Raw genomic sequence first — 15038 nt, 5'->3', positions numbered from 1 at the left:
ATGATATTTTTTGATCAGACGCGTAGTTCTCGAGATATATCAAGATATTTAAAAGTTCCGAAGCCGCACCAACTTAATAGAGATACAGAAACACCGTGGCCCCTTTCTTTGAGATATCTCTGCACTATTGCGAGCTGCAAATGCCACTTCCAGCTTAGCTGTGCAGAAGAAGAACAACAAGAAGAAGAAATATCTCGAAATATGTCCGTCAGGCCACTTCCCTTGAGATAAATCTGCAAATATCTCGGAAACGAAGCGAGCTATGGCAAAATGTTAAGAGACCCTTTTTGTAGAGAATTAAGTTTCCTACTTTTTATGTTCGATGATATTTTTTGATCAGATGCGTAGTTCTCGAGATATATCAAGATATTTAAAAGTTCCGAAGCTGCACCAACATAATAGAGGTACAGAAACACCGTGGCCTCTTTCTTTGAGATAACTCTGCACTATTGCGAGCTGCAAATGCCACTTCGAGCTTAGCTGTGCAGAAGAAGAACAACAAGAAGAAGAAATATCTCGAAATATGTCCGTCAGACCCCTTCCCTTGAGATGAATCTGCAAATATCTCGGAAACGAAGCGAGCTATGGCAAAATGTTAAGAGACCTTTTTTGTAGAGAATAATGTTTCCTACAATTTACGTTCTATGATATTTTTTGATCAGAAGCGTAATTTTCGAGATATATCGAGATATTTAAAAGTTCCGAAGACGCACCAACATAATAGAGATACAGAAACACCGTGGCACCTTTCTTTGACATAACTGTGCACTAGTGCGAGCCGCAAATGCCACTTCCAGCTTAGCTGTGCACAAGAAGAACAACAAGAAGAAGAAATATCTCGAAATATGTCCGTCAGGCCCCTTCCCTTGAGATATATCTGCAAATATCTCGGAAACGAAGTGAGCTATGGCAAAATGTTAAGAGACCGTTTTTGTAGAGAATTAAGTTTCCTACTTTTTATGTTCTATGATATTTTTTGATCAGACGCGGTAGTTCTCGAGATATATCAAGATATTTAAAAGTTCCGAAGCCGCACCAACATAATGGAGATACAGAAACACCGTGGCCCCTTTCTTTGAGATAACTCTGCACTATTGCGCGCTGCAAATGCCACTTCCAGCTTAGCTGTGCAGAAGAAGAACAACAAAAAGAAGAAATATCTCGAAGTATGTCCGTCAGGCCCCTTCCCTTGAGATAAATCTGCAAATATCTCGGAAACGAAGCGAATTATGGCAAAATGTTAAGAGACCTTTTTTGTAGAGAATTAAGTTTCCTACTTTTTATGTTCTATGATATTTTTCGATCAGAGGCGTAGTTCTCGAGATATATCAAGATATTTAAAAGTTCCGAAGCCGCACCAACATAATAGAGATACAGAAACACCGTGGCCCCTTTCTTTGAGATAACTCTGCACGATTGCGAGCTGGAAATGCCACTTCCAGTTTAGCTGTGCAGAAGAAGAACAACAAGAAGAAGAAATATCTCGAAATATGTCCATCAGGACCCTTCCCTTGAGATAAATCTGCAAATATCTCGGAAACGAAGCGAGCTATTGCAAAACGTTAAGAGACCTTTTTTGTAGAGAATTAGGTTTCCTACTTTTTATGTTCTATGATATTTTTTGATCAGATGCGTAGTTCTCGAGATATATCAAGATATTTAAAAGCTCCGAAGCTGCACCAACATAATAGAGGTACAGAAACACCGTGGCCCCTTCCTTTGACATAACTCTGCACTAGTGCGAGCCGCAAATGCCACTTCCAGCTTAGCTGTGCAGAAGAAGAACAACAAGAAGAAGAAATATCTCGAAATATGTCCGTCAGGCCCCTTCCCTTGAGATAAATCTGCAAATATCTCGGAAACGAAGCGAGCTATGGCAAAATGTTAAGAGACCTTTTCTGTAGAGAATTAAGTTTTCTACTTTTTAGGTTCTATGATATTTTTTGATCAGAAGCGTAGTTTTCGAGATATATCGAGATATTTAAAAGTTCCGAAGCCGCACCAACATAATAGAGATACAGAAACACCGTGGCCCCTTTCATTGAGATAACTCTGCACTAGTGCGAGCCGCATATGCCACTTCCAGCTTAGCTGTGCAGAAGAAGAACAACAAGAAGAAGAAATATCTCGAAATATGTCCGTCAGGCCCCTTCCCTTGAGATAAATCTGCAAATATCTCGGAAACGAAGAGAGCTATGGCAAAATGTTAAGAGACCTTTTTGGTAGAGAATTAAGTTTCCTACTTTTCATGTTCTATGATATTTTTTGATCAGATGCGTAGTTCTCGAGATATATCAAGATATTTAAAAGTTCCGAAGCCGCACCAACATAATAGAGATACAGAAACACCGTGGCCCCTTTCTTTGAGATAACTCTGCACTATTGCGAGCTGCAAATGCCACTTCCAGCTTAGCTGTGCAGAAGAAGAACAACAAGAAGAAGAAATATCTCGAAATATGTCCGTCAGGCCCCTTCCCTTGAGATATATCTGCAAATATCTCGGAAACGAAGCGAGCTATGGCAAAATGTTAAGAGACCTTTTTTGTAGAGAATTATGTTTCCTACAATTTAGGTTCTATGATATTTTTTGATCAGAAGCGTAGTTTTCGAGATATATCGAGATATTTAAAAGTTCCGAACCCGCACCAACATAATAGAGATACAGAAACACCGTGGCCCCTTTCTTTGAGATAACTCTGCACTAGTGCGAGCCGCAAATGCCACTTCCAGCTTAGCTGTGCAGAAGAAGAACAACAAGAAGAAGAAATATCTCGAAATATGTCCGTCAGGCCCCTTCCCTTGAGATAAATATGCAAATATCTCGGAAACGAAGCGAGCTATGGCAAAATGTTAAGAGACCTTTTTTGTAGAGAATTATGTTTCTTACTTTTTATGTTCTATGATATTTTTTGATCAGACGCGTAGTTCTCGAGATATATCAAGATATTTAAAAGTTCCGAAGCCGCACCAACATAATAGAGATACAGAAACACCGTGGCCCCTTTCTTTGAGATATCTCTGCACTATTGCGCGCTGCAAATGCCACTTCCAGCTTAGCTGTGCAGAAGAAGAACAACAAAAAGAAGAAATATCTCGAAGTATGTCCGTCAGGCCCCTTCCCTTGAGATAAATCTGCAAATATCTCGGAAACGAAGCGAATTATGGCAAAATGTTAAGAGACCTTTTTTGTAGAGAATTAAGTTTCCTACTTTTTATGTTCTATGATATTTTTCGATCAGAGGCGTAGTTCTCGAGATATATCAAGATATTTAAAAGTTCCGAAGCCGCACCAACATAATAGAGATACAGAAACACCGTGGCCCCTTTCTTTGAGATAACTCTGCACGATTGCGAGCTGGAAAGGCCACTTCCAGTTTAGCTGTGCAGAAGAAGAACAACAAGAAGAAGAAATATCTCGAAATATGTCCATCAGGACCCTTCCCTTGAGATAAATCTGCAAATATCTCGGAAACGAAACGAGCTATGGCAAAATGTTAAGAGACCTTTTTTGTAAAGAATTATGTTTCCTACAATTTATGTTCTATGATATTTTTTGATCAGAAGCGTAGTTTTCGAGATATATCGAGATATTTAAAAGTTCCGAAGCCGCACCAACATAATAGAGATACAGAAACACCGTGGCCCCTTTCTTTGAGATAACTCTGCACTATTGCGAGCTGCAAATGCCACTTCCAGCTTAGCTGTGCAGAAGAAGAACAACAAGAAGAAGAAATATCTCGAAATATGTCCGTCAGACCCCTTCCCTTGAGATGAATCTGCAAATATCTCGGAAACGAAGCGAGCTATGGCAAAATGTTAAGAGACCTTTTTTGTAGAGAATTAAGTTTGCTACTTTTTATGTTCTATGATATTTTTTGATCAGATACGTAGTTCTCGAGATATATCAAGATATTTAAAAGTTCCGAAGCCGCACCAACATAATAGAGATACAGAAACACCGTGGCCCCTTTCTTTGAGATAACTCTGCACTAGTGCGAGCCGCAAATGCCACTTCCAGCTTAGCTGTGCAGAAGAAGAACAACAAGAAGAAGAAATATCTCGAAATATGTCCGTCAGGCCCCTTCCCTTGAGATAAATATGCAAATATCTCGGAAACGAAGCGAGCTATGGCAAAATGTTAAGAGACCTTTTTTGTAGAGAATTAAGTTTCCTACTTTTTATGTTCTATGATATTTTTTGATCAGATGCGTAGTTCTCGAGATATATCAAGATATTTAAAAGTTCCGAAGCCGCACCAACATAATAGAGATACAGAAACACCGTGGCCCCTTTCTTTGAGATAACTCTGCACTATTGCGAGCTGCAAATGCCACTTCCAGCTTAGCTGTGCAGAGGAAGAACAACAAGAAGAAGAAATATCTCGAAATATGTCCGTCAGGCCCCTTCCCTTGAGATATATCTGCAAATATCTCGGAAACGAAGCGAGCTATGGCAAAATGTTAAGAGACCTTTTTTGTAGAGAATTAAGTTTCCTACTTTTTATGTTCTATGATATTTTTGATCAGATGCGTAGTTCTCGAGATATATCAAGATATTTAAAAGTTCCGAAGCCGCACCAACATAATAGAGATACAGAAACACCGTGGCCCCTTTCTTTGAGATAACTCTGCACTAGTGCGAGCCGCAAATGCCACTTCCAGCTTAGCTGTGCAGAAGAAGAACAACAAGAAGAAGAAATATCTCGAAATATGTCCGTCAGGCCCCTTCCCTTGAGATAAATATGCAAATATCTCGGAAACGAAGCGAGCTATGGCAAAATGTTGAGAGACCTTTTTTGTAGAGAATTAAGTTTCCTACTTTTTATGTTCTATGATATTTTTCGATCAGATGCGTAGTTCTCGAGATATATCAAGATATTCAAAAGTTCCGAAGCCGCACCAACATAATAGAGATACAGAAACACCGTGGCCCCTTTCTTTGAGATAACTCTGCACTATTGCGAGCTGGAAATGCCACTTCCAGTTTAGCTGTGCAGAAGAAGAACAACAAGAAGAAGAAATATCTCGAAATATGTCCGTTAGGCCCCTTCCCTTGAGATAAATCTGCAAATATCTCGGAAACGAAGCGAGCTATGGCAAAATCTTAAGAGACCTTTTTTGTAGAGAATTAAGTTTCCTACCTTTTACGTTCTATGATATTTTTTGATCAGATGCGTAGTTCTCGAGATATATCAAGATATTTAAAAGTTCCGAAACCGCACCAACATAATAGAGATACATAAACACCGTGACCCCTTTCTTTGAGATAACTCTGCACTAGTGCGAGCCGCAAATGCCACTTCCAGCTTAGCTGTGCAGAAGAAGAACAACAAGAAGAAGAAATATCTCGAAATATGTCCGTTAGGCCCCTTCCCTTGAGATAAATCTGCAAATATCTCGGAAACGAAGCGAGCTATGGCAAAATGTTAAGAGACCTTTTTTGTAGAGAATTAAGTTTCCTACTTTTTATGTTCTATGATATTTTTCGATCAGATGCGTAGTTCTCGAGATATATCAAGATATTTAAAAGTTCCGAAGCCGCACCAACATAATAGAGATACAGAAACACCGTGGCCCCTTTCTTTGAGATAACCCTGCACTATTGCGAGCTGCAAATGCCACTTCCAGCTTAGCTGTGCAGAAGAAGAACATCAAGAAGAAGAAATATCTCGAAATATGTCCGTCAGGCCCCTTCCCTTGAGATAAATCTGCAAATATCTCGGAAACGAAGAGAGCTATGGCAAAATGTTAAGAGACCTTTTTTGTAGAGAATTAAGTTTCCTACTTTTTATGTTCTATGATATTTTTCGATCAGATGCGTAGTTCTCGAGATATATCAAGATATTTAAAAGTTCCGAAGCCGCACCAACATAATAGAGATACAGAAACACCGTGGCCCCTTTCTTTGAGATAACTCTGCACTATTGCGAGCTGCAAATGCCACTTCCAGCTTAGCTGTGCAGAAGAAGAACATCAAGAAGAAGAAATATCTCGAAACATGTCCGTCAGGCCCCTTCCCTTGAGATAAATCTGCAAATATCTCGGAAACGAAGAGAGCTATGGCAAAATGTTAAGAGACCTTTTTTGTAGAGAATTAAGTTTCCTACTTCTCATGTTCTATGATATTTTTCGATCAGATGCGTAGTTCTCGAGATATATCAAGATATTTAAAAGTTCCGAAGCCGCACCAACATAATAGAGATACAGAAACACCGTGGCCCCTTTCTTTGAGATAACTCTGCACTAGTGCGAGCTGCAAATGCCTCTTCCAGCTTAGCTGTGCAGAGGAAGAACAACAAGAAGAAGAAATATCTCGAAATATGTCCGTCAGGCCAGTTCCTTTGAGCTGAATCTGCAAATATCTCGGAAACGAACTGAGCTATGGCAAAATGTTAAGAGACCTTTTTTGTAGAGAATTATGTTTCCTACAATTTATGTTCTATGATATTTTTTGATCAGAAGCGTAGTTTTCGAGATACATCGAGATATTTAAAAGTTCCGAAGCCGCACCAACATAATAGAGATACAGAAACACCGTGGCCCCTTTCTTTGAGATAACTCTGCACTAGTGCGAGCCGCAAATGCCACTTCCAGCTTAGCTGTGCAGAAGAAGAACAACAAGAAGAAGAAATATCTCGAAATATGTCCGTCAGGCCCCTTCCCTTGAGATAAATCTGCAAATATCTCGGAAACGAAGCGAGCTATGGCAAAATGTTAAGAGACCTTTTTTGTAGAGAATTAAGTTTCCTACTTTTTATGTTCTATGATATTTTTTGATCAGATGCGTAGTTCTCGAGATATGTCAAGATATTTAAAAGTTCCGAAGCCGCACCAACATAATAGAGATACAGAAACACCGTGGCCCCTTTCTTTGAGATAACTCTGCACTATTGCGAGCTGCATATGCCTCTTCCAGCTTAGCTGTGCAGAGGAAGAACAACAAGAAGAAGAAATATCTCGAAATATGTCCGTCAGGCCAGTTCCTTTGAGCTGAATCTGCAAATATCTCGGAAACGAAGCGAGCTATGGCAAAATGTTGAGAGACCTTTTTTGTAGAGAATTAAGTTTCCTACAATTTATGTTCTATGATATTTTTTGATCAGATGCGTAGTTCTCGAGATATATCAAGATATTTAAAAGTTCCGAAGCCGCACCAACATAATAGAGATACAGAAACACCGTGGCCCCTTTCTTTGAGATAACTCTGCACTAGTGCGAGCCGCAAATGCCACTTCCAGCTTAGCTGTGCAGAAGAAGAACAACAAGAAGAAGAAATATCTCGAAATATGTCCGTCAGGCCCCTTCCCTTGCGATAAATCTGCAAATATCTCGGAAATGAAGCGAGCTATGGCAAAATCTTAAGAGACCTTTTATGTAGAGAATTAAGTTTCCTACTTTTTATGTTCTATGATATTTTTTGATGAGATGCGTAGTTCTCGAGATATATCAAGATATTTAAAAGTTCCGAAGCCGCACCAACATAATAGAGATACAGAAACACCGTGGCCCCTTTCTTTGAGATAACTCTGCACTATTGCGAGCTGCAAATGCCTCTTCCAGCTTAGCTGTGCAGAGGAAGAACAACAAGAAGAAGAAATATCTCGAAATATGTCCGTCAGGCCAGTTCCTTTGAGCTGAATCTGCAAATATCTCGGAAACGAAGCGAGCTATGGCAAAATGTTAAGAGACCTTTTTTGTACAGAATTATGTTTCCTACAATTTATGTTCTATGATATTTTTTGATCAGAAGCGTAGTTTTCGAGATACATCGAGATATTTAAAAGTTCCGAAGCCGCACCAACATAATAGAGATACAGAAACACCGTGGCCCCTTTCTTTGAGATAACTCTGCACTAGTGCGAGCCGCAAATGCCACTTCCAGCTTAGCTGTGCAGAAGAAGAACAACAAGAAGAAGAAATATCTCGAAATATGTCCGTCAGGCCCCTTCCCTTGAGATAAATCTGCAAATATCTCGGAAACGAAGCGAGCTATGGCAAAATGTTAAGAGACCTTTTTTGTAGAGAATTAAGTTTCCTACTTTTTATGTTCTATGATATTTTTTGATGAGATGCGTAGTTCTCGAGATATATCAAGATATTTAAAAGTTCCGAAGCCGCACCAACATAATAGAGATACAGAAACACCGTGGCCCCTTTCTTTGAGATAACTCTGCACTATTGCGAGCTGCAAATGCCTCTTCCAGCTTAGCTGTGCAGAGGAAGAACAACAAGAAGAAGAAATATCTCGAAATATGTCCGTCAGGCCAGTTCCTTTGAGCTGAATCTGCAAATATCTCGGAAACGAAGCCAGCTATGGCAAAATGTTAAGAGACCTTTTTTGTAGAGAATTATGTTTCCTACAATTTATGTTCTATGATATTTTTTGATCAGAAGCGTAGTTTTCGAGATACATCGAGATATTTAAAAGTTCCGAAGCCGCACCAACATAATAGAGATACAGAAACACCGTGGCCCCTTTCTTTGAGATAACTCTGCACTAGTGCGAGCCGCAAATGCCACTTCCAGCTTAGCTGTGCAGAAGAAGAACAACAAGAAGAAGAAATATCTCGAAATATGTCCGTCAGGCCCCTTCCCTTGAGATAAATCTGCAAATATCTCGGAAACGAAGCGAGCTATGGCAAAATGTTAAGAGACCTTTTTTGTAGAGAATTAAGTTTCCTACTTTTTATGTTCTATGATATTTTTTGATCAGATGCGTAGTTCTCGAGATATATCGAGATATTTAAAAGTTCCGAAGCCGCACCAACATAATAGGGATACAGAAACACCGTGGCCCCTTTCTTTGAGATAACTCTGCACTAGTGCGAGCCGCAAATGCCACTTCCAGCTTAGCTGTGCAGAAGAAGAACAACAAGAAGAAGAAATATCTCGAAATATGTCCGTCAGGCCCCTTCCCTTGAGATAAATCTGCAAATATCTCGGAAACGAAGCGAGCTATGGCAAAATGTTAAGAGACCTTTTTTGTAGAGAATTAAGTTTCCTACTTTTTATGTTCTATGATATTTTTTGATCAGATGCGTAGTTCTCGAGATATATCAAGATATTTAAAAGTTCCGAAGCCGCACCAACATAATAGAGATACAGAAACACCGTGGCCCCTTTCTTTGAGATAACTCTGCACTATTGCGAGCTGGAAATGCCACTTCCAGTTTAGCTGTGCAGAAGAAGAACAACAAGAAGAAGAAATATCTCGAAATATGTCCGTCAGGCCCCTTCCCTTGAGATAAATCTGCAAATATCTCGGAAACGAAGAGAGCTATGGCAAAATGTTAAGAGACCTTTTTTGTAGAGAATTAAGTTTCCTACTTTTTATGTTCTATGATATTTTTTGATCAGATACGTAGTTCTCGAGATATATCAAGATATTTAAAAGTTCCGAAGCCGCACCAACATAATAGAGATACAGAAACACCGTGGCCCCTTTCTTTGAGATAACTCTGCACTATTGCGAGCTGCAAATGCCTCTTCCAGCTTAGCTGTGCAGAGGAAGAACAACAAGAAGAAGAAATATCTCGAAATATGTCCGTCAGGCCAGTTCCTTTGAGCTGAATCTGCAAATATCTCGGAAACGAAGCGAGCTATGGCAAAATGTTAAGAGACCTTTTTTGTAGAGAATTATGTTTCCTACAATTTATGTTCTATGATATTTTTTGATCAGACGCGTAGTTTTCGAGATACATCGAGATATTTAAAAGTTCCGAAGCCGCACCAACATAATAGAGATACAGAAACACCGTGGCCCCTTTCTTTGAGATAACTCTGCACTAGTGCGAGCCGCAAATGCCACTTCCAGCTTAGCTGTGCAGAAGAAGAACAACAAGAAGAAGAAATATCTCGAAATATGTCCGTCAGGCCCCTTCCCTTGAGATAAATCTGCAAATATCTCGGAAACGAAGAGAGCTATGGCAAAATGTTAAGAGACCTTTTTAGTAGAGAATTAAGTTTCCTACTTTTTATGTTCTATGATATTTTTTGATGAGATGCGTAGTTCTCGAGATATATCAAGATATTTAAAAGTTCCGAAGCCGCACCAACATAATAGAGATACAGAAACACCGTGGCCCCTTTCTTTGAGATAACTCTGCACTATTGCGAGCTGCAAATGCCTCTTCCAGCTTAGCTGTGCAGAGGAAGAACAACAAGAAGAAGAAATATCTCGAAATATGTCCGTCAGGCCCCTTCCCTTGAGATAAATCTGCAAATATCTCGGAAACGAAGCGAGCTATGGCAAAATGTTAAGAGACCTTTTTTGTAGAGAATTAAGTTTCCTACTTTTTATGTTCTATGATATTTTTTGATAAGATGCGTAGTTCTCGAGATATATCAAGATATTTAAAAGTTCCGAAGCCGCACCAACATAATAGAGATACAGAAACACCGTGGCCCCTTTCTTTGAGATAACTCTGCACTATTGCGAGCTGCAAATGCCTCTTCCAGCTTAGCTGTGCAGAGGAAGAACAACAAGAAGAAGAAATATCTCGAAATATGTCCGTCAGGCCCCTTCCCTTGAGATAAATCTGCAAATATCTCGGAAACGAAGCGAGCCATGGCAAAATGTTAAGAGACCTTTTTTGTAGAGAATTAAGTTTCCTACTTTTTATGTTCTATGATATTTTTTGATGAGATGCGTAGTTCTCGAGATATATCAAGATATTTAAAAGTTCCGAAGCCGCACCAACATAATAGAGATACAGAAACACCGTGGCCCCTTTCTTTGAGATAACTCTGCACTATTGCGAGCTGCAAATGCCTCTTCCAGCTTAGCTGTGCAGAGGAAGAACAACAAGAAGAAGAAATATCTCGAAATATGTCCGTCAGGCCAGTTCCTTTGAGCTGAATCTGCAAATATCTCGGAAACGAAGCGAGCTATGGCAAAATGTTAAGAGACCTTTTTTGTAGAGAATTAAGTTTCCTACTTTTTATGTTCTATGATATTTTTTGATGAGATGCGTAGTTCTCGAGATATATCAAGATATTTAAAAGTTCCGAAGCCGCACCAACATAATAGAGATACAGAAACACCGTGGCCCCTTTCTTTGAGATAACTCTGCACTATTGCGAGCTGCAAATGCCTCTTCCAGCTTAGCTGTGCAGAGGAAGAACAACAAGAAGAAGAAATATCTCGAAATATGTCCGTCAGGCCAGTTCCTTTGAGCTGAATCTGCAAATATCTCGGAAACGAAGCGAGCTATGGCAAAATGTTAAGAGACCTTTTTTGTAGAGAATTATGTTTCCTACAATTTATGTTCTATGATATTTTTTGATCAGAAGCGTAGTTTTCGAGATACATCGAGATATTTAAAAGTTCCGAAGCCGCACCAACATAATAGAGATACAGAAACACCGTGGCCCCTTTCTTTGAGATAACTCTGCACTAGTGCGAGCCGCAAATGCCACTTCCAGCTTAGCTGTGCAGAAGAAGAACAACAAGAAGAAGAAATATCTCGAAATATGTCCGTCAGGCCCCTTCCCTTGAGATAAATCTGCAAATATCTCGGAAACGAAGCGAGCTATGGCAAAATGTTAAGCGACCTTTTTTGTAGAGAATTAAGTTTCCTACTTTTTATGTTCTATGATATTTTTTGATGAGATGCGTAGTTCTCGAGATATATCAAGATATTTAAAAGTTCCGAAGCCGCACCAACATAATAGAGATACAGAAACACCGTGGCCCCTTTCTTTGAGATAACTCTGCACTATTGCGAGCGGCAAATGCCTCTTCCAGCTTAGCTGTGCAGAGGAAGAACAACAAGAAGAAGAAATATCTCGAAATATGTCCCTCAGGCCAGTTCCTTTGAGCTGAATCTGCAAATATCTCGGAAACGAAGCGAGCTATGGCAAAATGTTAAGAGACCTTTTTTGTAGAGAATTATGTTTCCTACAATTTATGTTCTATGATATTTTTTGATCCGAAGCGTAGTTTTCGAGATACATCGAGATATTTAAAAGTTCCGAAGCCGCACCAACATAATAGAGATACAGAAACACCGTGGCCCCTTTCTTTGAGATAACTCTGCACTAGTGCGAGCCGCAAATGCCACTTCCAGCTTAGCTGTGCAGAAGAAGAACAACAAGAAGAAGAAATATCTCGAAATATGTCCGTCAGGCCCCTTCCCTTGAGATAAATCTGCAAATATCTCGGAAACGAAGCGAGCTATGGCAAAATGTTAAGAGACCTTTTTTGTAGAGAATTAAGTTTCCTACTTTTTATGTTCTATGATATTTTTTGATGAGATGCGTAGTTCTCGAGATATATCAAGATATTTAAAAGTTCCGAAGCCGCACCAACATAATAGAGATACAGAAACACCGTGGCCCCTTTCTTTGAGATAACTCTGCACTATTGCGAGCGGCAAATGCCTCTTCCAGCTTAGCTGTGCAGAGGAAGAACAACAAGAAGAAGAAATATCTCGAAATATGTCCCTCAGGCCAGTTCCTTTGAGCTGAATCTGCAAATATCTCGGAAACGAAGCGAGCTATGGCAAAATGTTAAGAGACCTTTTTTGTAGAGAATTATGTTTCCTACAATTTATGTTCTATGATATTTTTTGATCCGAAGCGTAGTTTTCGAGATACATCGAGATATTTAAAAGTTCCGAAGCCGCACCAACATAATAGAGATACAGAAACACCGTGGCCCCTTTCTTTGAGATAACTCTGCACTAGTGCGAGCCGCAAATGCCACTTCCAGCTTAGCTGTGCAGAAGAAGAACAACAAGAAGAAGAAATATCTCGAAATATGTCCGTCAGGCCCCTTCCCTTGAGATAAATCTGCAAATATCTCGGAAACGAAGCGAGCTATGGCAAAATGTTAAGAGACCTTTTTTGTAGAGAATTATGTTTCCTACAATTTATGTTCTATGATATTTTTTGATCAGAAGCGTAGTTTTCGAGATACATCGAGATATTTAAAAGTTCCGAAGCCGCACCAACATAATAGAGATACAGAAACACCGTGGCCCCTTTCTTTGAGATAACTCTGCACTATTGCGAGCTGGAAATGCCACTTCCAGTTTAGCTGTGCAGAAGAAGAACAACAAGAAGAAGAAATATCTCGAAATATGTCCGTTAGGCCCCTTCCCGTGAGATAAATCTGCAAATATCTCGGAAACGAAGCGAGCTATGGCAAAATGTTAAGAGACCTCTTTTGTAGAGAATTAAGTTTCCTACTTTTTATGTTCTATGATATTTTTTGATCAGATGCGTAGTTCTCGAGATATATCAAGATATTTAAAAGTTCCGAAGCCGCACCAACATAATAGAGATACAGAAACACCGTGGCCCCTTTCTTTGAGATAACTCTGCACTATTGCGAGCTGCAAATGCCACTTCCAGCTTAGCTGTGCAGAGGAAGAACAACAAGAAGAAGAAATATCTCGAAATATGTCCGTCAGGCCAGTTCCTTTGAGCTGAATCTGCAAATATCTCGGAAACGAAGCGAGCTATGGCAAAATGTTAAGAGACGTTTTTTGTAGAGAATTATGTTTCCTACAATTTATGTTCTATGATATTATTTGATCAGAAGCGTAGTTTTCGAGATATATCGAGATATTTAAAAGTTCCGAAGACGCACCAACATAATAGAGATACAGAAACACCGTGGCCCCTTTCTTTGAGATAACTGTGCACTAGTGCGAGCCGCAAATGCCACTTCCAGCTTAGCTGTGCAGAAGAAGAACAACAAGAAGAAGAAATATCTCGAAATATGTCCGTCAGGCCCCTTCCCTTGAGATGTATGTGCAAATATCTCGGAAACGAAGCGAGCTATGGCAAAATGTTAAGAAACCGTTTTTGTAGAGAATTAAGTTTCCTACTTTTTATGTTCTATGATATTTTTTGATCAGAAGCGTAGTTTTCGAGATATATCGAGATATTTAAAAGTTCCGAAGCCGCACCAACATAATAGAGATACAGAAACACCGTGGCCCCTTTCGTTGAGATAACTCTGCACTAGTGCGAGCCGCAAATGCCACTTCCAGCTTAGCTGTGCAGAAGAAGAACAACAAGAAGAAGAAATATCTCGAAAAATGTCCGTCAGGCCCCTTCCCTTGAGGTAAATCTGCAAATATCTCGGAAACGAAGCGAGCTATGGCAAAATGTTAAGAGACCTTTTTTGTAGAGAATTAAGTTTCCTACTTTTTATGTTCTATGATATTTTTTGATCAGATGCGTAGTTCTCGAGATATATCAAGATATTTAAAAGTTCCGAAGCCGCACCAACATAATAGAGATACAGAAACACCGTGGCCCCTTTCTTTGAGATAACTCTGCACTATTGCGAGCTGCAAATGCCACTTCCAGCTTAGCTGTGCAGAGGAAGAACAACAAGAAGAAGAAATATCTCGAAATATGTCCGTCAGGCCAGTTCCTTTGAGTTGAATCTGCAAATATCTCGGAAACGAAGCGAGCTATGGCAAAATGTTAAGAGACCTTTTTTGTAGAGAATTATGTTTCCTACAATTTATGTTCTATGATATTTTTTGATCAGAAGCGTAGTTTTCGAGATATATCGAGATATTTAAAAGTTCCGAAGCCGCACCAACATAATAGAGATACAGAAACACCGTGGCCCCTTTCTTTGAGATAACTCTGCACTATTGCGAGCTGGAAATGCCACTTCCAGTTTAGCTGTGCAGAAGAAGAACAACAAGAAGAAGAAATATCTCGAAATATGTCCGTTAGGCCCCTTCCCTTGAGATAAATCTGCAAATATCTCGGAAACGAAGCGAGCTATGGCAAAATGTTAAGAGACCTTTTTTGTAGAGAATTAAGTTTCCTACTTTTTATGATCTATGATATTTTTTGATCAGATGCGTAGTTCTCGAGATATATCAAGATATTTAAAAGTTCCGAAGCCGCACCAACATAATAGAGATACAGAAACACCGTGGCCCCTTTCTTTGAGATAACTCTGTACTATTGCGAGCTGCAAATGCCACTTCCAGCTTAGCTGTGCAGAGGAAGAACAACAAGAAGAAGAAATACCTCGAAATATGTCCGTCAGGCCAGTTCCTTTGA

The sequence above is a fragment of the Osmia lignaria genome, unplaced genomic scaffold (genome assembly GCF_051020975.1).
Source record: "Osmia lignaria lignaria isolate PbOS001 unplaced genomic scaffold, iyOsmLign1 scaffold0002, whole genome shotgun sequence".
In the NCBI taxonomy this organism is placed as follows: Eukaryota; Metazoa; Arthropoda; class Insecta; order Hymenoptera; family Megachilidae; genus Osmia; species Osmia lignaria.
This window is presented reverse-complemented; position numbering follows the sequence as displayed.